This window comes from Macaca fascicularis, chromosome 5, assembly GCF_037993035.2.
Source record: "Macaca fascicularis isolate 582-1 chromosome 5, T2T-MFA8v1.1".
NCBI lineage: Eukaryota > Metazoa > Chordata > Mammalia > Primates > Cercopithecidae > Macaca > Macaca fascicularis.
Genome location: NC_088379.1, coordinates 5109646 through 5132653, shown reverse-complemented (window position 1 = coordinate 5132653; position 23008 = coordinate 5109646). Strand labels below are relative to the sequence as shown.

Genomic DNA, 23008 nt, shown 5'->3' with positions numbered 1-23008 from the left:
CCCTTTTCAGTATCAAAAACAAAACTTTAATCTGTAACACAGTTATCAGCAGTGAAAGTGGAAAAGGTACCTATGAGTCAAAATGACCCTCTGCCCCGCTCCGCCCCACCCTACAAAAAGCTGTTCAGGAGGATTTGGGCTGCTTATGAGAATGCTGTCTGTATTCCCAGGGACAGACAAACGCCTACCCTGGTTAGAAGCTGCGCTGCTCAGCCTCCAGGGTAGAAAGCTCCCCACACCCTCTACCCAAGGAGAAGAGAAGCAAATGGGGTGGCCAGGCTCCAGGACGTGGACTGTGTAGTGTGGTTTCTGCAGTCCAGGTCACCGCCATGGGTGAAGCTCTTCCTTCCTTCTTTTCCACCCAAGTGGCCAAGGTCCTACGGCTGCTGTAGGGCCTCTTCCCTAGGATGAGTCAGCCCAGCCATTCCCCTTCCCTTTCCTTTTTTTTTTTTTTTTTTTTTTTGAGACGGAGTCTCGCTCTGTCACCTAGGCTGGAGTGCAGTGCTGTAATCTTAGCTCACTGCCACCTCCGCCTTCAGGGTTCAAGCAATTCTCCTGCCTCAGCCCCCCAAGTACCTGGGATTATAGGCACCCGCCACCACGCCCAGCTAATTTTTATATTTTTAATAGAGATGGAGTTTTAACTTGTTCACTAGGCTGCTCTCGAACTCTCGACCTCAGGTGATCCACCTGCCTCGGTCTCCCAAAGTGCTGGGATTACAGGCATGAGCCACCGCATCTGGCCCAGTCAGCCCAGCCATCCTGACTTTTTGTTCTGGCAAAATTACTCTCTTCCACGTCTACCTTCCAAGTAGCTAAATCAGAGATCTGGCCTTGGGGCAGGCTTGAAGAATCCCCGTTTTTGGTCCTCAAGAGGTCCTACCAGGGTCTGCGACAATTCCAAGACTTGTGCTCTTAAAGAGGAAAGAAACCTCACATACACGGCTCTCGCAGAGCTCAGGCCAGCCCGTATCGGAGGCAAGGCTTGGGAGGCGGCCCTAAGGTTTGGGTGTGCCGTCTATGATAACAGCTAAGAGATCTGAAGCCAGCTGTCTGGGTTCAAACCTCAATTCCAGCAGCACTGGCTGTGTGATGTTAGACGACGTCCCCAGCCTCTCTGTGGTTCCGTTTCCTCACGGTAAAAGGGCCACAATAATAGAGCTGCTCTCAAAATTAAGTGAATTAGCACATATAAGGTATTCAGAACAATGCTTGGCACATGGAGGAGTTCAACAGACACGTACTGAACAGAGTAACTTAGCAATTAGTAAATATACTCATGCAGGCCAGGCGCGGTGGCTCACGCCTGTAATTCCAAAACTTTGGGAGGCCAAGGCGAGAGGACCACTTGAACCCAGGAGTTTGAGACCAGCGTGGGCAACACAGCAATATTCCATCTCTAAAAACGTGTTTGTGTAACATATATGTATATATACACTCATATATTCACTGTGTATTTATAATATACAAAATAGCTGGAATACAGACTTAACTATTCACAATGGTTACTTCTAGAGAAGGGGGAATGCAAATTTCAGCTTTTTACCCCACACATATATTCTTGTATCATCTGAAATATTTAAGCAAATTGTAGGTATATATTTGCCCCAAAACACATAGCAGAACAAAGTAGTTTTGATTCAAAAATCTTCAAATCATGATGGAATTGTCCTGTGAAAGTAAAGTTATAGAGACGAAAAGTCTCCCTCCAGCCTAAATGCTCTTTCATATGACCTATATTACACACAGCAATGCAGACACCCCAATCCTTTCCCCACTGTCATAAGAATTTTTCAAGGCCGGGCGCGGTGGCTCAAGCCTGTAATCCCAGCACTTTGGGAGGCCGAGATGGGCGGATCATGAGGTCAGGAGATCGAGACCATCCTGGCTAACACGGTGAAACCCCGTCTCTACTAAAAAATACAAAAAACTAGCCGGGCGAGGTGGCGGACGTCTGTAGTCCCAGCTACTTGGGAGGCTGAGGCAGGAGAATGGCATGAACCCGGGAGGCGGAGCTTGCAGTGAGCCGAGATCGCGCCACTGCACTCCAGCCTGGGCGACAGAGCGAGACTCCGTCTCCAAAAAAAAAAAAAAAAAAAAAAAGAATTTTTCAGTGAACTGTATTCCCCCTTACAAACTAGATGACAGTTAAGAGTTACTAGGCAAGAACGTGGATCTAGTTCTGCTTTTTCAAAGCCCAGTGTTCCTCACATAGTAGCAATGCATTCTTCAACCGGTGCTTTTGGCTAAATGTAAACTGCCCCCAACACCTGAGCTCTCTGTTGTACACAACTCAGCGAGGCCTGGGAGAAAGCAGGTACAAATTTCACTTACTCAGTAACAACGCATCCCGCTTGATTCCTCTGCTGGGCTAGTTCTCAAGTCATCTTTTTCTAAGCTCTTTCATTCGGCTCTACCACACGTACCTAGGCTGAGTAAAATACTTTACCAGGCTTTTTTTGGGATGGAGTTTCACTCTGTCACCTAGGCTGGAGTGCAGTGACGCCATCTCAGCTCACTGCAACCTCCGCCTCCCAGGTTCAAGCGATTCTCCTGCTTCAGCCTCCCAAGTAGCTGGGACTACAGGCATGCACCACCACACCCAGCTAATTTTTGTACTTTTAGTAACGATAGGGTTTCACCATGTTGGCCAGGCTGGTCTCAAGTTCCTGACTTTGTGATCCGCCCGCCTCGGCCTCCCAAAGTGCTGGGATTACAGGCGTGAGTCACCTCGCCAGGCCTACTTTACCAGTTTTATTCCTGAATTAGACCTGTTATTACTATCAGTAATGTCAATCAGTGCCATTTCATTCACCGTATGCCACACACACACGTACAAAGCACTCCATACTCGCTCCACCTGTCTGCTCTTCTGCAATGGCCACAGTGTTCCCCATCTTACATGAGAGGCACACACAAAGACAATGACTTCTCCAAGGTTCTGTAATTCACAATCAGTGGCAGAACCAACATGCCCAACCAGGTCTGGCCAAGGCCTGTGTTTCAGCCACACCGCCTGGTTGCTGCCCCTAAGGCTCAATGGGCAAGTGACAGATCACTCCGATTGCAGAGGCTTCTGAAATGCCCTCCACCATGGTACAATGGACGGTTCGCTCTCAGGAGGGGAGGCAGGGGTGGGAATCAGCACACAGTTCTGCTAGGTGTCTCATGCAGGGCACAGACTATGTATTTTGTGCCTTGCTTTGCAGGTGAAACGTCTCCTGCCCCCTGTACAACAGCTTTCTTTGTCCTCTCCACATAAAAGTACAACTGAGTTCCTCAGGGGCAGGCAGTGATCACTGCCCTGTGCCACACCTGACTGATGTCCAAACAAGTGGACACACAGGCTCTTCTCTTATGGCCCAGGCTGCCCCCATCTGCTAAGCATCAAAAACTACACACAGGATTCGCAGAACACGAATGACATGGAGGTGACTGCTTTATCTCTGTTGAAAACTTACTGCATTGTCCTAAAAAAGGGAATTCAGGAAAAACTGAACATTTGAGGCTGGCTGGCTGTAATCTTCAGCTGCTGAGAAAGCCTCAGCTGCTCGGTTCCACCGTGGAAATCCAACTCCTCCCTCAAAGTCCAACTCAAGTACACCTCCTCTGCGGTGCCTGCCCCTTCCTCCCTTTCACAAGCACGTGTTCCCTCTGCAGTCCCAGAGCATTCTATCGTCACCTCTGGAGCCACACTGTCCCAGCCTACAGCCAGCTCAGTGCACAGCTGCCTCTCCCTGTGTGTACCTGCAGGCCCCACCTGGGCTGGAAGGCTGCCTTCTTCTCCTCCGCACAGAGGCCGCACTCAGGAACTACTGAATGAGGGAGGGAGTGGATGAGCAAGATCAGCCAAGGGCCACAGGGAGTGGCGGGCAGCTCCCAGCAGGAACAGCCCCTGCCCTGCCAATCCAGAAGTGCTGGCTGTGTTCTCAGCAGGGCCACTAAAAGCTCCCTTATAACAGCTCTAGGCCACAACGGTCAACTTGGTGTCAGGCCCTAGAGACACCAAAAATCCTAACAAATAAAGAGGCCGCGTATGCAGCATGCTGGTTAAAAGCACAGGCTTCAGAGTGAGAGCTTGAATTCCACTTATTATGTGACCTTGAACAAGTTACTCAATGCATCAGTCTCATTTTGTCACCGGCAAAATGAGGACATTATCTGCCACACAGTGTTGCTGAAAAAGTAAGAGAGATGACAGATGCAAAGTGCTTGGCACTTACTCTTACTGGTTTATTACAAAGAAGAGAACACGGGAACAGCCAAATACAAGAGATGCACGGGGCACACCATGGGGCAGAGAGGTCGGGGCTCCCATGCCGTCCCTGGAAGTGCCACCTCCCCAGCACCAAATGAGTTCACCAACCCAGAAGCTCTCCAAACCCAATATTTAAAGGGTCTTATGGAGTTTTCATAGCATAGACATGATTAAGTCATTGGCCACCCGTGACTAGCTCAATCTCCAGCCTGTCTTGTCTCCCCTCCCCAGAGGTAGAGGTGAGGCTGATCCGTCCAACTCTTTACTCATGACTCATCTTTCTGGCAACCAGCCCTAATCCTGAACCTGTCTAGGGGCCCGAAGCCACCTGTCATCTCATTATCACACAAAAGACACTCCTATCACCCCAGAGATTCCAAAAGTCTTAGAAGCTCTTGTGTCAGGTATTGAAACCTAAGACCAAATATTATAACCAATGATGTTCCTATCACTCAGGAAATTACAAGGGTTTTAGAAGCTGTGGGCCAAAAACCAGGAAGAATACTAAATAGACACAATATTGTACTATGTATCCCACTATCACAATAATTTTTTTCGAGACAGAGTCTACCTCTGTTGCCCAGGTTGGAGTGCAGTGGTGCGATCTCAGCTCACTGCAACCTCCACCTCGCAGGTTCAAGCAATTCTTGTGCCTCACCCTCCTGAGTAGCTGGGACTACAGGTATGCGACACTACAACTGACTAATTTTTGTATTTTTTAGTAGAGATGGGGTTTCACTGTGTTGGCCAGGATGGCCTTCAACTCCTGGCCTCAAGTGATCTGCCTGCCTCGGCCTCCAAAAATCTGGGATAAGTCACGAGCCACCAGGCCTGGCCTCACTATCACAATAATTATACTGAGAGGATGGGGGAGAAAAACGTGGGCAACCTGAATCCTTGCTTCCACAGTAGGACATCTCCCTGTCTTTCACACAATCTGAAAGAACGAGCTAAAACATAAACACAGTAACCTCCAAGAAGCAGGGATCAGGGTGGAGAAGGGTAAAGTAGGGGATTGCTGGGTTTTGTTCTAAGCCTTGTTAATTTCTGACTCTTGGAGCTGTATGCCTGTACACCTTTGCTAAAAATGAGTATTTACCTGTAATCCCAGCACTTTGGGAAGCCAAGGTGGGCGGATCACGAGATCAAGAGATCAAGAGCATCCTGGCTAACACGGTGAAACCCCATCTCTACTAAAAATACAAAATATTAGCCGGGCGTGGTGGCGGGCACCTGTAGTCCCAGCTACTCAGGAGGCTGAGGCAGAAGAATGGTGTGCACCCGGGAGGCAGAGCTTGCAGTGAGCTGAGACCATGCCACTGCACTCCAGCCTGGGCGACAGAGTGAGACTCCGTCTCAAAAAAAAAAAAAAAATGAGTATTTAATTTTTAAACAAAATCTGATACTTGACCAACAACAATAGTATATTAAGTGATATGGTTTTTTGTTTTTGTTTTTGTTTGAGAGAGGGTCTTGCTCTGTTGCCCAGGCTGGAGTGCCGTGGTATAATTCTAACTTACTACAGCCTCAAATTATTGGGATCAGGTGATCAACCTCCCAAGCAGCTAGAACCACAGGTGTGCACCACCACGCCCAGCATTTTTTTTTTTTTTTTTTTTGGTAGAGGTGGAGGTCTCGCTATGTTGCTGGTCTTAAACTCCTGACCTCAGTGGATCCTACTGCCTCAGCCTCCCTAGGTGCTGGGATTACAGGTGTGAGCCACCACACCAGGCCCAAGTGGTGTATTCTAAAATTTTTTGGAATCCAACCACTTTGAAAATGTATGGAGAGCTATAAATCATCTCCCCATAAACACACCTGGATGCATATACACAAAATTGTTGCACAGGATTTTGGGGACTTCACAAATTTCTGAAAGCCAGGTTAAAAACCTTAGGGTTATAGATTCTGGTTTCTTTTTTTTTTTTTTTTTTGAGACAGAGTCTCGCTTTGTCGTCCAGGCTGGAGTGCAGTGGCGTGATATCAGCTCACTGCAAGCTCTGCCTCCCGGGTTCATGCCATTCTCCTGCCTCAGCGTCCTGAGTAGCTGGGACTACAGGCGCCCGCCACCATGCCCAGCTAATTTTTTGTATTTTTAGTAGAGGCAGGGTTTCACCATAGCCAGGATGGTCTCGATCTCCTGACCTCGTGATCTGCCCTCCTCGGCCTCCCAAAGTCTGGGATTACAGGCGTGAGCCACCGCACCTGGCCCTAGATTCTGGTTTATTAAAGGAAATGTATTTCAAGTCAGAGCTTGTCATTTATTGCATAGGAAAATAAAAACTTTGTTAAAAAAATCAAAAACACCCACATGATAAAATGAGGTCCTGCTTGGTTTTAAACTACTTGGTGACCACCATCAGTTGTTTTCTCGACCACGGGATGCACCTAATTCCTAACTATGAATAAAAGTACAAACACTGTTTATTGGGCTTTTGGCTTCAGCCTTGAAACAATCAGATTCTCTCAAACTCAGGAATGTGAATCGTTGTTGGGTTGATGCAGCTGTTTCCATTCTAGAAATGGACCTGGAATCATGTACTTTTCACCCATGAAGAGTCCTTTGTGTAAAACTTGAAAAGGCAAGGTCCCAAATTCCCCATATGGGTGTTTCTTCCAGTAGAGGAATGACTCTAATGACTTCTTAGGCAAAACTTACATAATCAGGGCAGGCCATCAAAATACTCCAAAACACAAAGTTTAGCTCCGTTTCTGACAGACCTGTCTCCACTGCTTTCAATCTCACCAACAGCCTCACATCAAGTCAGAGGAACAGTTTTTTCACTTAAGAAGGATCTTCATGGCTGGGTGTGGTGGCTCACGCCTGTAATCCCAGCACTCTGGGAGGCCAAGGTGGGCGGATCACGAGGTCAGGAGTTTGTGACCAGCCTGGCCAACATAGTGAAACCCCGTCTCTACTAAAAATACAAAAATTAGCCAGGCTTGGTGGCACGTGCCTGTAGTCCCAGCTACTCAGGAGGCTGAGGCAGGAGAACTGCTTGAACCCGGGAGGTGGAAGTTGTGGTGAGCCGAGATCGCGCCACTGCACTCCAGCCCGGCCAACAGAATGAGACTCAGTCTCAGAAAAAAAAAAAGGGATCTTCATGTTCCTGCCAATTTGCAAAAAAAAAAAAAAAATTGGTATCTGTTAACCAGAGGCAATGAAAAGCACCTCCCAGGCTGCTGTAGTAAGTGGATCAGTAACTGTGGTAGGAGATTCCAACCCCCAAGGACCTGTGACTATGTCATGCAGCAAAAGGGCTTTGCCACAGGACTTAGGAGGAGTATCCTGGGCTATCCAGGGAGGTCCAATCTAATCCCATGAACCTCTAAAAGCATAGAACTGGCCAGGCGCGGTGGCTCACGCCTGTAATCTCCACACTTTGGGAGGCCAAGGCCAGCGGATCACAAGATCAAGAGATGGAGACCATCCTGGCTAAAATGGTGAAACCCCATCTCTACTAAAAATACAAAAATTAGTCGGGCGTCGTGGCGGGCACCTGTAGTCCCAGCTACTCAGGAGACTGAAGCAGGAGAATCACTTGAACCTGGGAGGTGGAGGCTGCAGTGAGCTGAGATCACACCACGGCACTCCAGCCTGGGCAACAGTGCGAGACTCCATCTCAAAAAAATATTTTAAAAAGGGCATAGAACTTTCTCCAAGTGGAAAAAGAGAAATGCACACAGGGGAACTGGAGAGCCTGACCAGGTCCCTGGCCGAGCTAGTCCTGAGCTGATGGGACCACGTGCAAAGACCAGATAGAGGCCTCAGGAGCTGAGGGCAGCCCCCAACAGATGGCCAGCAAGGGAACAGACACCTCAGTCCTGCAACCACAAGGAACTACATTTGGCCAAAAGCGCTTGGAAACAATTCTCCAGTGAGGAATGCAGCCCAGCCCACGTGGTGATTTTTGCCCAGTGACACCCACGTCAGACTTCTGCCCCACAGAACTGTGAGATGATACAATTTCAATTGGTTTAAGCCACTAAATTTGTGGAAATGTGGTAAAGCAGCAACAGAAATGAATACAGTGATTTACGTGGAAACCCCTAGAAGAGTGTCTGGCATGGTGTTGACACCTGACAAACGTTTCCTGATTTCCTTACATCCCAAGGCAAGGCTGGCCACACTCCATCCAGAACAATAGATGATAGACTTGTTCTGACAAAACAGATTCAGTGAATTATAAATGGCCCAGAACACCTACAAATTTCAGGTTTCAGGTAAGTGACTGCCTTTCCTTTCACTTAGAAACCTCCCAACGCTCATCTTGCTGATAAACTCTAAGCACCAGGCAGGAGACTAAACACCAGACAAACCCAGCCCCAGATGCCCCGGGAGCCCATCCCAGCACTCACTCCGCTGCACTGAAATGATGTCCAGGTCAGTTTATCCCACTAGACCAAGAACTCCAGCTCTCCACGTGTGAGTCACCAGTGCTGCCTCTGCATCTCTGCTTCTAGGATGGTGCTTCTGCACTTCACAGGAAATCTGTATCAATGTTTGTCAACACTATATATGACAGTGTCACTTAATATCTGCACAGCAAACATCAATTCTTTGAGGACCAGGGCTGGGTTTATTAGCCTTTGTACTCCCACTGCCACTGTCTGGGACATCAGAGGCACTCGGTAGAAGTTGGTGAAGATAAAGAAAAGGCGGAGGAGAGAGAGGAAAGTAGGACCAACACCGCAGACATAGATTCCGAGGTGGCTGGAGGAGAGGCAGGGCAGAGAAACTTCCTGGATACTGGAATGGGGTTCACTGTGATACCTGCTGCTGGATTTAAAATGTCAAAGGTGATGCTTTGCTGACCTTGACCTCTGACTACCCTTTAGCTTTCCCAACCTCAAGACAGGGCACTTAGAAACTGCAATGTCTGGCCGGGCGCAGTGGCTCAAGCCTGTAATCCCAGTACTTTGGGAGGCCGAAACGGGCGGATCACGAGGTCAGGAGATCAAGACCATCCTGGCTAACACGGTGAAACCCCGTCTCTACTAAAAAAAAAAATACAAAAAACTAGCCGGGCGAGGTGGCGGACGCCTGTAGTCCCAGCTACTCGGGAGGCTGAGGCAGGAGAATGGCGTGAACCCGGGAGGCAGAGCTTGCAGTGAGCTGAGATCCGGCCACTGCACTCCAGCCTGGGCAACAGAGTGAGGGTCCGTCTCAAAAGAAAAAAAAAGAAACTGCAATGTCAAGAAATTATGCTTCGTTAAAGCATGGGAATGTTATTTACATGGACGTTCATTACTTCATTTTTTTACATGGGAATGTAAATAATTGAAGAGATTGTTAAAGACGAAATCATGCACATTCAATAACTTTGTAAAATATTAATGATAACTGAAACACAAATTTTGATGTTCCCCAAAAATGCTAAAATATAAAACAATATTGGCCAATTAAAGATAGAAAACAATCCTCATGAAGCTCCCCAACAGACACATTAAAACTTCTCTGTACATTAAACATTTGGGATTTCAAAGGAAAACCCAGATTCATTCCATTCTTAATAACAGCGTCTTTAAAAAAAAAAAAAAAAAAAAAAAAACTTAGGTAATACGATATTTCATTTAAAATTTACAAAATTCCATTACATTCATGATTTCATTTGATCCTCAAAACAACCTCCTGAGTTAGGCAGAACAGGTATTACTAACAACTAACTCCATTTTACAGGTAAGGGAACTGAAGTTCAGAAAGTACTTGGACTTAACAAAAGTTTTAATAGGGCCATATATCGAAACCAAATCCTCTGCTCAAAAGAACTAGAGTAAGTTATCTTTTACATATTATTCATACTTACATCCTGTCAATATCCAAAAATGTTTTGAGGCAGCCTGCAATAATAGACACCTATCCAATAAAAACATTAAAATGAAAAACGGGGGGGGGGGGGAAACAGCAGGTGATATGGGAGACAGACAAAGGTAGATAGCAAAGACTGAGACTTATAATCTAACAAAACTTCATCTCTGACCTTCCAGTTCCAGGGAGATAACGCTAAAGGAAACAAGATGGTTTATAGACTCATAAACTGACAAAAGAGAGGTCGCATCAGTTCTTAACTCTGAAACATTCCTAGCAGCCACAGCAAATCTCTAGGACAACATACCAATGGCATCAAAGCAAGAGTATACTTCAGTGACAGAGTGAATTAAGTTCCCTGTTTGGGACCCTGGCCAGGGCTAGAGAAAAGAACTCTGAAATGTAGAGCTCAAAAATACATCCTCTGTCGGCCACAGGCAGTGGCTCACGCCTGTAATCCCAGCACTCTGGAAGGCCGAGGTGGGTAGATCACGAAGTCAGGAGATGGAGACCATCCTGGCTAGCACAGTGAAACCCTGTTTCTACCAAAAATACAAAAAATTAGGCGAGCGTGGTGGCAGGCGCCTGTAGTCCCAGCTGCTTGGGAGGCTGAGGCAGGAGACTGGTGTGAACCCAGGAGGCAGAGCTTGCAGTGAGCCGAGATCCTGCCACTGCACTCCAGCCTAGGTGACAGAGCGAGACTCCATCTCAAAAAAAAAAAAAAATATATATATATATATATATGCCCTCTGTCTTCTCCATACCCATGTGTCCCCTTCCGTGAGAGACTTCCTTTCATTTAATCAACATAAAAATCAAGCCTACTCTAAATGAAAAATACCTCGACACAGAAGCAGCACTAACTAGTTGTTTTATTAAAACATTAATAAAATCTAGAAAACCATAAAGAAAATCTGGTTGCATTTTGAAGCCCTCTCCTAAGATCAGATTCCCCAAAAGAACAAAGTGCATGGAGCATATAACAAAGATCTTTTCCTAAATTAAGATAAGAATGCAAATCAAAATAAAGGCAAAATCCTACTGAGTGAAGCAAAAATTGTAATTCAGTAGCTCACGACTTGACCAAATGGCTATTTTTAATCCCTATAATCATCCAAATAACTAGGAATAGCAGAGAAAATTGTGTCTCCTTTCTACAGAGACACGTGGCTTTAAGAAACTCAAGCACATCAAATTCCCACCTTACCAAACAGATAAATTGGAAAGGAGCTTAGTATTTTATTTTTAAATTATTTATTTACCTTTTTATTTTTTAGAGAAAGGGTTTCACTCCATCACACAGACTGGCGTGCAGTGGCATGATTATAGCTCACTGCAGCCTCTAATCTTGGGCTCAAGTGATCCTCGCACCTCAGCCTCCCAAAGTGCTGGCATTACAGGTGTAAACCACAGCACCTGGCCTTACTATTTTAAAGAATTAATTACCATATTCCTTAGAATTGTAGCTCCTTTATAGGTCATTCAACATGTGACGCAATTTTTTACAAGCGGTATTTTTTTTTTTTTTTTTTTTTTTTTTGAGATGGAGTCTCACTGTCGCCCAGGCTGGCGTGCAGTGGTGCAATCTCGGCTCACAGCAACCTCCACCTCCCGGGTTCAGGTGATTCTCTTACCTCAGCCTCCTGAGTAGCTGGGACTACAGGCATGTGCCACCACACCCGGCTAATTTTTTGTATTTTTAGTGGAGACGGGGTTTCACCATGTTAGCCAGGATGGTCTCCATCTTCTAACCTCGTGATCTGCCTGTCTTGCCCTCCCAAAGTGTTGGGATTACAGGTGTGAGCCACCACACCCGGCCACAAGTGGTAATTTTCAACTATGCTTCAAACCATTACACAAAGCCAAGTACATCTACTCAAGGCACTCTCAAATTTCCATTTACTCCCATTTTACTCAACAAAATAAAATATTAAATTGGAACATATTTCACATGACACTTCAAAGATCAACAAAATGCTCCTGAAAAGTTCTGAGCTCAACAACTCCATCAATGAGAAAAGAACAAACCAACTGGATATAGTGAAGATGCTGCACATAAAACACAATTGTGAAGAATATGCAAGATATTGCCAAAAAGCTGCTTAAGGTTTCATCATAGATACTTGTCCTTAACTCTGAGATAAAGTATATATACTCATGTAACTAAACTTGTTTAAAAGGAAAAAATAGGGGAAGAAGAAAAAGAACTTCCACTTCAGAATCCACATTTTCAAAGGCCTCCATTATTTACACCATTGCGGGAAAAAGAATTCTTCTCTGCTATATTTGCTTGAAAGAATTAAAGGTATAGGGCAAAGATTCTTGGAAATTACGTAGTTTACGGTCCTCAAAAGTGAGAAAAATGAAGCCCAGAAGAGAAGGCCTTCCAGAAAAATTCCAGAGCCGGAGGTAGACCCAGTACATTGTTTTTGTTCTGAGAACTCACTCTATGGCCCAGGCTGGAGTGCAGTGGAACCATTTCACTCACTGCAACCTCTGCCTCCTGGGTTCAAGCTATTCTCCTGCCTCAGCCTCCTGAGTAGCTGCGATTACAGGCGCCCACCACCACGCCCGACTAATTTTTGTATTTTTAGTAGAGACCGGGTTTCACCATGTTGGCCAGGTTGGTCTCGAACTCCTGACCTCAAGTGATCCGCCTGCCTAGACCTCCCAAAGTCCTGGGATTACAGGCGTGAGCCACCGCGCCCGGCGACCTGGTAAGTTTTAATCAAGTACTCTGAACTATGCAACAAACACTAGGAAGTAATAGAAAAAAAAAAATCTAAAAACCCTCTGGAGAGTCAAAGAATTGCAGATTTAAAATAGCATGAATACTTGGATTCATGGTATTGAAAAAGGACCTCGCATTTACCCGCATGTACAAACTGCCTGCCCACCTCTATCAGAGCATTTTTCAAGCTGTGCTACAGTTAACTATGTACTGCCCAAAGTCAATCTGTCCCTGCAGATCATAAGCTCTTAAAGACCAGAACTTCAGGAGAACAAGCAAAATTTCAGAGAGAAGGGAGGCACCTAAACAGAGTTCATAGCAATGCGTCCGCAGGAGCTGATGACTGGAGGTGGGCGGTAGCGTTGGGGTCTGGGACAGCGGAGGGCAGAGAAGGCAAAAGGGCCTGCATGACACGCTACAGGGCTGGAGCCACAGTTGCGGTGATTAGTTCAGTTTTGTCTTGTATGCCTGTTACTTATACACCATCTCTTGTTCAGAAAGAACTTCAGGTTGAGATTTGGACTCCTTGAGCCTTCTGCTGTTTGTCTCCGGGACGTTTAACACTCTTAAAAGGGGAAAACTGTCCAGTTCGATTTTGCTTCCTGGGACATTACAGGTTTTTCAAAAGTTTGATGAAAGCATTCACTAAGGAGTGATTCCACTTTCTTTGGTGGCTGAGAAATACAGCGTCTGAGGGGCAGCATCAGGTCTTCCCATCAAGCTGAGGTCGGAGTCTCCCCACCCACGGACCTCACCCTCGCTCTCCCCTCATAAATCTGACCTCTAACTGTAACGGCCTTGGCCTCATTCCGTGGGTGTGGATACTCCTGCTTGAAACGCATTTTCCAGCCCGCCAAATTCTTGGGAGAGTTTCTTCCACTCTCCAGGCGCTGAGAGCTACGAAGTTCAATCTGGCTTTCCAGATTTTTTTTTCTTCCCATTACTAACGGAAGAAATCAAGAGGCGCCGGGCAGAAGGGCCCTGCTCCCTCCAATCAGAGCCCAGCCCGGGGCCAGAGCAGGAAGCGCGGCGGTGGGACGCGCGGTGACAGCCCCTCGCCCCCCGGGACCCGCCGGCCAGGGCAGAGGTCGGTGCGGCCGCTGCGCGACAGCTCCGGGCCCGCGCCTCTCACTTCCTCCCGCCGGGCAAGTGAGAGGATAAATCACGGAGCGGGGGCAGTGCGCCCCCACCAACCGCGCCCGCAGCGCACGGACCCCCACTACACGCGCGTCCCAGGCGGGGTCGACCCAGACGAGCCACGGGGCGGCGCACAGCCCCACCAGCAGGGCGGCCAGGACCCACGCGCACGGGTCCACGCAGGGACCTATAGGTGACAAAACACTCAGGAAGCCGTCATGCGGGGACGGGAAAGAGCCCCCACCCAGAGTCACGGACCCCCTCGTCCAAGGGTCCGCGCAGTCCCCTCGGTGAGTCTGGCGAAGCAGTCTCGCTGCGAGGGAGGGCGGGGAGGGCGGCGGAGTCTCCCACTCGCGGTGATGCGGACCCCGCCCCACTAGTGGGTCCTCGCAGGGCCCCTCTGCCGCACACGGGGACCAGCCACGCCGCGGGGGACCAGGCAGAAGCCAGCGCCCGGGTCCATGCAGTGCCCTCCGCGGCAGACGCGGGGAGACTGGGAGCAGTAGGGACCGGCCCCCACCCGCAGGGCGACCGGTACCCCCGCGCGGGCCCACGCGGCGTCGCAGCAGGCACGAAGCCCCCGGTGCCACCCGAGGCCAAGACAAAGCCCAGGCGCAAGGACCCCGGATCCCGACCCCGGACCCTGCGGAGCCCAGCTCGGAGCCGCCACGCCCGGGGCAGAGACCCCCGCCCGGTCCGGAGACCCCGTCGCCCGTCGCGCCGTCTCACCTCAGGCCGCTGCCTCGCAGTGCTCGCTCCTCGCCGCTGCGCCTGGGCCGACTGGAGCGCAGCTGAGCAGCCGACAGAGCCGCGGCAGCCTCAACAATGGAGCCCCGGGGCGGGGCCGCCGCCGCCGCTTCAGCCCGTGTTCCCCGCTCGGGATCCGGCTCGGATCACTGAGCTGCAGCCGGCGCGGGGCTGCGGCCGGTACACACACCGCGCAGGCGCACACGGCCCCGCCCGCCGCCTGCCGCCCCGCCCCCAGCTGAGCCGGGCGCCCAGGGCCCGCCCCCCGGCCAATGGGGAGCGAGCTGCGCGGAGAGGGCGGGGCCTGGGGGAACAAAGGGAGGTTGGGCGGGGCGGCGCTGGAACTGGGCGTGCGGAGTCCCGCGGGAGGACCATAGCCATGAGCTGGCCGGATCCTGGCCTCCTAGAAGACCCAGCTCAATGTCCACTTGGAGTCTGCTCTACAGGACGCGCTCATCTCAAGCCCAGAACTCAGGCTTTTAGGGCAGAGAGCGAGAGACAGGCTTGCTTTACAGAAAGGGAAACTGAGGTCCAAGGAATAGGATTGCCTGCTGCCCGAAGTCACGTAGTCCCATTCACTCGTTCACCTTGTCATTCAGCAAACATTTGGAAGCACGTATGGTGGGCATTAGGAGTGAAATAGGGCCGGGCGCGGTGGCTCGTGCCTGTAATCCCAGCACTTTGTGGGGCCGAGGCAGGCGGATCACTTGAGGCCAGGAGTTCGAAACCAGCCTGGCCAACAAGATGAAACCCCGTCTCTACCAAAAATACAAAAGCTTAGCCGATCATGGTGGTGCGTACCTGTGGTCCCAGCTACTGGGGAGGCTGAGGCAGGAGAATCGTTTGAACCCGGGAGGTGGAGGTTGCAGTGAGCTGAGATCCTGCCACTGCATGCACTCCAGGCTGGGCAACAGAGTGAGACTCTATCTCCAAAAAAAAAAAAAAAAAATTAATAGATGTGAAGTAGAAGCGAACTTAGGCCTTCCCTGAAGGAGCTCGGCTAAGGAGTACCTGAAATGTCTCTGCATCTCTTTAAGGTCTGATAAAGGAACCAGGAGCGAGCACTAATCACTTCCCTTTCCTGCCTCAGAGCTTTCGTGTGTTTGCTGTTCCCCGCCTGAAATGCCAAGTACCAATGGTATTTATTTATTTATTTATTTATAGAAATGGGGTCTCCCTATGTTGCCCAGGCTGGTCTCAAACTCCTGGCCTCAAGCTATCCTCTCGTCTCAGCCTCCCAAAGTGTTGGGATTACAGGCATGAACCACTGTCCCCAGCCCTGATGGTCTTTAAAACCTCTTTCCTCATCTTATTTGAGCTTCCTGCATCATGTGATCCCACACCCTTGGTTTTCCTGTACCTCCATAGCTGCCCCTCTCTGGGTCCCGGGGACCCACCGCCTTCTCTGCCCCACTTGTACATGTCTGGACTCAGGCCAAATGCCCTTCCATTTGCAGTGGGCACTGCTACAGGAAATCTCATGCCCTTCCGGGCTTCACAAACCATCCACATGCTCTGCTGCCTGCCAGAGACGTCCATCCCATCAGATGCCCAGCCCTGACCTTTCCCAAAGCCCCAGCTGGACGCAGGGAAGCATCTCAAATTTTCCGCGGGCCAAAACAGAGTGCTTTATTAGTGCCCTAACCTGCTCATCCACATTCTTGTGATTCTCTATAAACAGCCCCTCCATCCACCCAGCTGCTCAGGTGAAAATCTCAAATCCTCCTCCAGTCCTTCCTCCCCGAACCTCTCATACAGCCCTCTGCCTTCCTAGGACGCTGAGCACCCCTCACTCCCAGCGCCAGCTGGGGTGCTGTCTGAGTGGCTGCTTCCCACGTGGCATGAAGTGTGACCTCTCACCTGGTGTGGTGGCTTACGCCTGTAGTCACAGCACTTTGGGAGGCTGAGGCGGGCAGATTGCTTGAGGCCAGGAGACTGGGACCAGCCTGGCCAATATGGTGAAACTAAAATACAACAATTAGCCAGGCATGGTAATGCGTGCCTATCATCCCAGCTACCCTACCCAGGAGGCTGAGGCAGGAAAATTGCTTGAACCTGGGAGGCAGAGGTTGCAGTGAGCCAATGTCACACCACTGCACTCCACCCTGGGCAACAGAGCCAGACTCTGTCGCAAATTTAAAAAAAAAAAAAAGAAGAAGAAGAAGAAGTGTGACCTCTCTAAGGCAAAGCAATGTCCCACTCTGATTCACTTCCATGTGTAAAACAGGACCTGCACCCTGAAGGCACTCACCCAGGGAGGCTGCTGGGATGGGTGGATGCACAGTTAAGGTCTTCATGGTGGCTGGGGCTGACCCCATCCCCATCGCTCTTCCCACACACACCTGCACACTCATCACTCCCACGGTCGCACCCACCACTGAAAGCCTGGCCCCTAATCTGATTTGCCTAACAAGGTCCCCGGATGAACATCACATGCTTCCCTACCTCTCCCCTACTAGGGCCCCATCGTGTTCTGGGATGTACTCAGGGATCAGGAGAACAAAACCTCAGGGAGTGAAAGGACATTCCAGGGTGCAGGCCTCTGCATCCTCCATGCCCTCACCCCTGCCTGACACACCCTCACCCCTGTACCTGGCCAGCTCCTACTAACCCTTAAAGTCTCACCAAGTTCAGTGGTGGCAGCCACACCCTAAAGTGACTGACCCCCCAATGACCTGTGCCCTTGCGTAGTCTTCCTGACCTTGGGTACGAGCAAAACCGGTGACTGGCTTCTAACCCATAGAGCCTGGCAAAAGCAATGGGATGTCACTGTCTGGTGCATCACCTTCGCACACTAGAGAGAGAGGTTCCGCCTGCAGGCGCTGCTGGAGGGAGATGCTGTGCTGAGAAAGGACCTTTGAGGGGGCCCCGTAGGCAAGGAAGCAAAAAGCTGGGCCCTTGCCATGCGGGTCCGAGGAAATGAATTCGGCCAATAACCTCAGTGGACCTGGAAATGGATTCTGCCCCGGTTGAACTTCAGATGAGGATGCAGCCCAGCTGCTTAGTGTGAGATCCCAAGCAGAGGACCTGCTAAAATGTGCCCAACTCCTAGCTTGCCAAAATTGGCTTAAAGGTGTGTGTTGTTTTAAGCTTCTAAGTGTTTAGTTATTGCCTATGAAAGTGTTAAAATATGAGACAATAACTTAGGTCCTCTCCCCATCACACACATTCTTCTTTCTGGCATTCATCACAATTATACTTATTGATTTAAAATCTCCCTCTTGACTGGGTGCAGTGGCTCAGGAGTTCCAGACCAGCCTGGCCAACATGGTGAAACCCCATCTCTACTAAAAATACAAAAATTAGCTAGACGTGGTGGTGCAATCCTGTAATCCCAGTTACTCGGAAGGCTGAGGCAGGAGAATTGCTTGAATCCAAGAGGCAGAGGTTGCAGTGAGCCGAGATTACACCATTGCACTCCAGCCTGAGTGACAAGAACAAAACTCTGTCTCAAAAAAAAAAAAAAAATTGTCTCTTGCCACTAGCATGAAGGTCCCATGAGAAGAAAAATGGAAATTCTTGCTCATAACAGTGCCCCAGTGCCCAGCACGGTGTAGTTCTAGGGCAGTTGGTCGACGGTGGACGCTGCTGGTTGGAGGGCCCAGCTGGCCCTCCCAGCTGCCTTCTCCCTGGTCACATTCCATTATAGAGAACAGAATAGTTTCTTGCCTTTCTGGAGTCCCTCTTAGTGGGGATTGGCCAAATGACATTGTCCTGCCCCGGGAGACATAAGTGGAAGTTGGCTGAAAGGTTTTTAGCCGTGGTGTGCTGGGGCAATTTGAACCAGGACATAAGTGCTGACCATCCATTGTTCGGGAATTCTGCAAGTTGGTTGTTCAACACATTCAGTACTTAAAAATATTAAGTAATATAAACTCGCAAATTAAAAAATGCACTAGACCAGGTGCAGTGGCCCACGTCTAACACATTGGAAGGCTGAGGCAGGAAGATCACTTGAGCCCAGGAGTTCAAGACCAGCTTAGGCAAAAAAGGAAGACCCTGTCTCTACAAAAAATTTTAAAATTAGCTAGGCGTGGTGGTGTGTGCATGCAATCCTAGCCACTCAGGAGGCTGAGGTGGGAGGATCGCTTGAACCATCTGTGCAAGGCTCCAATGAGCTATGATAGTGCCACTGCACTCCAGCCTGGGTGACAGAGCCAGACCCTGTCTCAGAAATAAACATATTTTATATATTAATAAATCTATAATAAATGTATATTTACATATACATTTATGTATTATAATTATATATTTAGACATAAATATATATTTTTTATTTTATTTATTTATTTATTTTGAAATGCAGTTTCACCCTTGTCGCCCGGGCTGGAGTGCAATGACACGATCTGGGCTCACCGCAACCTCCACCTCCCGGGTTTAAGTGATTTTCCTGCCTCAGTCTTCTGAGTAGCTGGGATTACAGGCGTGCACCACCATGCCTGGCTAATTTTGTATTTTTAGTAGAGATGGGGTTTCTCCATGTTGGTCAGGCTAGTCTCGAACTCCCAACCTCAGGTGATCTGCCCACCTCGGCCTCCCAAATTGCTGGGATTACAGGTGTAAGCCACCGTGCCCAGCCTATATTACATATTTATATATTATAATTATGTATATTAAATTTATATAATTATACGTAAATATAAATATAAAACAAAGATAATAACTCATCAAAATGCATTATTGCCTGATGATTTTACTCTTACTAAGTTCTTGAAGATTTGCATCTCCCGCGCCAGTAGGTGGAAATCCTAAATCATGGTGTGTTGCTGACTTCTCTCCCCAACTCCGTAGTCAGCAATGTCATGGCGGTAGCTTGGAATCAGACATAGTAGGAGAATTTATACATAACATGGCAACTGTTACAAATCAGGACGTTCCCTCTTCCTCCTCTCCCCCAACATACCAGCACACCCCTGATTTTGAGGGAAGTGTTTGCTCTCTTGGAAAAGGAAAAGACACAGCGGAGGCTGCTTTTTCTCAGCAGCAGGGATTATGACCACGAGCACGGGTGTGGTATCTGCAGCTATAGTGGCCACTGTGCAGCCATCTCAGACACTACAGGCAAGAGAATTAGAGAGATTCTGAACCTTGCACTATTGACCCAGTGAAACAACACCAGCAACCACTGACCCCCAGATCCTCTGTTGGGTAGAAAAAACAAATCCCTTTTTATCGAAGCCTCCGGTCATCAATTCTATACTTACTCACAGGATTCTGTAACTGAAGCATGTAGAATTAGTATTTGTTGAATTAGTAAATGAATAAACTCGGCCTGATTCTTGAACACGTACTTGAAAACCTCTCACCACATTCCTGCTGAGACATCCAGGTCTATGTCTACCAGGAAGAAGCTAACTACCCAATGAACCAGTCCAGAAAGAGTCTGACAGCTCTGATTAGCAGGAAGTTTTTCCTTTTATGCAACTGACTTTTTCTTTTTCTTTATTTTCTTTTCTTTTTTTCTTTTTTTCTTTTTTTTTTTTTTTTTTTTTTGAGACAAAGGCTCACTCTGTCGCTGAGGCTGGAGAGCGGTGGTATGAATATGGCTCACTGCAGCCTCCATCTCCCAGACTCAAACAATATTCCTACCTTAGCCTCCTGAGTAGCTGGGACTACAAGCGCATGCCACCAAACCCAGGTAATTTTTTTGGTTTTATTTCTTTTGTAGAGATAGGGTCTTGCCATGTTGCCCAGGCTGGTCTCGAACTCCTGAGCTCAAGCAATCCTCCTGCCTCGGCCTCCCAAAGTGTTGGGATTACAGGTGTGAGCCACCATGCCCAGCTGAAACTGAAATTTTCTGATCTCTTGGGACCTCAGAAAATAAGTCAAACCCTTCTTTTCCACCATAGCCCTTCTGATGTAAAGAGTTTTCATTCTCTGGAAAAACAAATCAGGGTTTATTGATCCAAGAGTTGGACCAACCCAGTTGGTGGAAACTCCTAATCTAGTTTGATACCGTGAAGGACTAGTTGCTGGAATGAGTGACCAACTGGAGACTTCTTCCCAGGCTTTTGCATTAACACATCTTTTGAGGAAAAAATATAATCACGAACTATTCATATGCCAAAGAAAGCTTCATCTCCATGACACCTTTGAGGCAGTCCTCTTCAAGGGAGTAAAGCTCGCCTCTGGCACCTGAGCACCTGGTGGAGATTCTGGGCCCAGTTTAGGATGTGCTGTCAGTTCGCCAGTGCAGTCAGAGCTCACAAGGCTGCTGCATGCTTTATCGATAACTAATCGATAATCACAGTTAATAATTGCATTAGTTATTGATAATGCACGCAGTAGCCTTTCGAACTTTTATTGCCTCACCCCACCTAAAGGCTTAAAACAACTCACCTTTATTATCTCATAGTTTCTGTGGGTCAGAAGCTTAACTGGGTGCCTGTGGCTTAAGGTTTCTCCCAAGGCTGCAATCAATCCATGAGCTGGGGATGTGGTCCCATGAAAAGTCTGAACTCAGAGAAATGTTTCCAAGCTCACTCGTGTGGCTGTATGCAGGCCATATTTTCTCACCAGCTGCTGGCCTTCTTCCATTGCTGGATTAGTCCATTCTCACATTGCTAGGAAGAAATAACTGAGACGGAGTCACTTCCAAGAGAAGAGGTTTTATTGGCTCCTAGCTCTGCAGTCTGTACAGGAAGCATAGCAGCATCTGCTTTTGGGGAGACCTCAGGAGGCTTCCAATCGTGGTGGTAGGTAAAGGGGGAGCAGGCATATCACAGGGTGAAAGCAGGAGCAGGAGGATGAGGGGAGAGGCACTGCACACTTTTAAATGACCAGATTTCATGAGAACTCACTCCTTATCAGGACAGTACCCAGGGAGATAGTGCTAAACCATTCATGAGAAATCCACTCCCCACATAAGCCAATCACCTTCACCAGAACTCCACCTCCAACACTGGGGATTGTATTTCAATGTCAGATTTGAGTGGGAACACACATCCAAACTCTATCAGTTCCTTACTGCATGAACCCCACATAGGGTAACTCACAAGAAGGCAGCCCACCTCCCCTCAGCACAAGCAGGTGGGGGAGCAAGAGAAAGCGCCTGAGATGGAAGCCACTGTCTTCTTATAACCCAGGACTGAAAGTGACATGCCATCACTTTTGCTGTCTTCTGTTCCTTAGAAGCAAGTCAGCAGGTCCAGCTCACACTCAAGGGGAGAAGACCACACAAGGGCAAAAATACTGAGGAGTGGGGATCATCGCAGGGGCCGCCTGCCACAGCTGCTGAAAACTGGTGTGTAAAACAAAATCTTGGCTTGACTTGGTGGCTCACGCCTGGAATCCCAGCACTTTGGGAGGCCAAGGTGGGCGGGCAGATCGTTTGAGCTCAGGAGTTCGAGATCACCCTTGGCAACATGGTGAAATCCCATCTCTACAAAGAATACAAAAATCAGGCCGGGCGCAGTGGCTCAAGCCTGTAATCCCAGCACTTTGGGAGGCCAAGGCGGGTGGATCACGAGGTCAGGAGATCGAGACTATCCTGGCTAACATGGTGAAACCCCGTCTCTACTAAAAATACAAAAAATTAGCCGGGCGAGGTGGCGGGCGCCTGTAGTCTCAGCTACTTGGGAGGCTGAGGCGGGAGAATGGCGTGAACCCGGGAGGCGGAGCTTGCAGTGAGCCGAGATCACGCCACTGCACTCCAGCCTGGGAGACACAGCGAGACTCCGTCTCAAAAAAAAAAAAAAAAAAAATACAAAAATCAGCCAGGCACTGGGGTCCCAGGTACACAAGAGGCTGAGATGGGAGGATGGCTTGAGTCCCAGGAGGTAGAGGTTGCAGTGAGCTGACACTGGGTGACTGCGTTCCAGCCTGGGCTACAGAGCCAGACCCTGTCTCAAAAAGTAAAACCGAAAATAAAAAATGAAAAAAATCAGACGGGCTCAGTGGCTCATGCCTGTAATCCCAGCACTTTAGGAGGCTGAGGCGGGTGGATCACGAGGTCAGGAGTTCAAGACCAGCCTGACCAACGTGATGAAACCCCGTCTCTACTAAAAATATAAAAATTACCCTGATGTCGTGGTGCATGCCTGTAATCCCAGCTACTCAGGAGGCTGAGGCAGGAGAATTGCTTGAACCTGGGAGACAGAGGTTGCAGTGAGCCAAGATCACACCACTGCACTCCAGCCTGGGCGACAGAGTGAGACTCCATGTCAAAAAAAAAAAAAAAAATGTATATATATATATATATATATATATACACACACACACACACATTAAAAGCAGCCATAGAAAACAAACATCACATCATTCTAGGCAGTAACCAAAGGAAATACAAGGGACTTCTCATTAGAAATAACGGAAGCCAGCCGGGTGC

General features: G+C 48.6%; 1 protein-coding gene and 1 pseudogene across 9 annotated transcripts in view; one reads left to right on the top strand and one right to left on the bottom strand.

Moving 5' to 3' along the window:
• Positions 1–14870, bottom strand: part of AFAP1 (actin filament associated protein 1) — a 191586-nt gene extending 176716 nt beyond the window's left edge. For 7 of the 9 annotated variants that reach the window (XR_012434603.1, XM_065544722.1, XM_074039357.1 and 4 more), the window contains exon 1: positions 14665–14870. The gene's annotated coding sequence lies outside the window, so the exon portion shown is untranslated. Of the gene's footprint in view, positions 1–8617; positions 8751–14664 lie in introns of those variants that run through there. The other 2 variants (XM_074039359.1, XM_065544724.2) reach the window with 2 other exon arrangements.
• Positions 14048–15059, top strand: LOC135970853 (uncharacterized; annotated as a pseudogene).
• The last annotated feature ends 7949 nt before the right edge of the window (positions 15060–23008 follow it).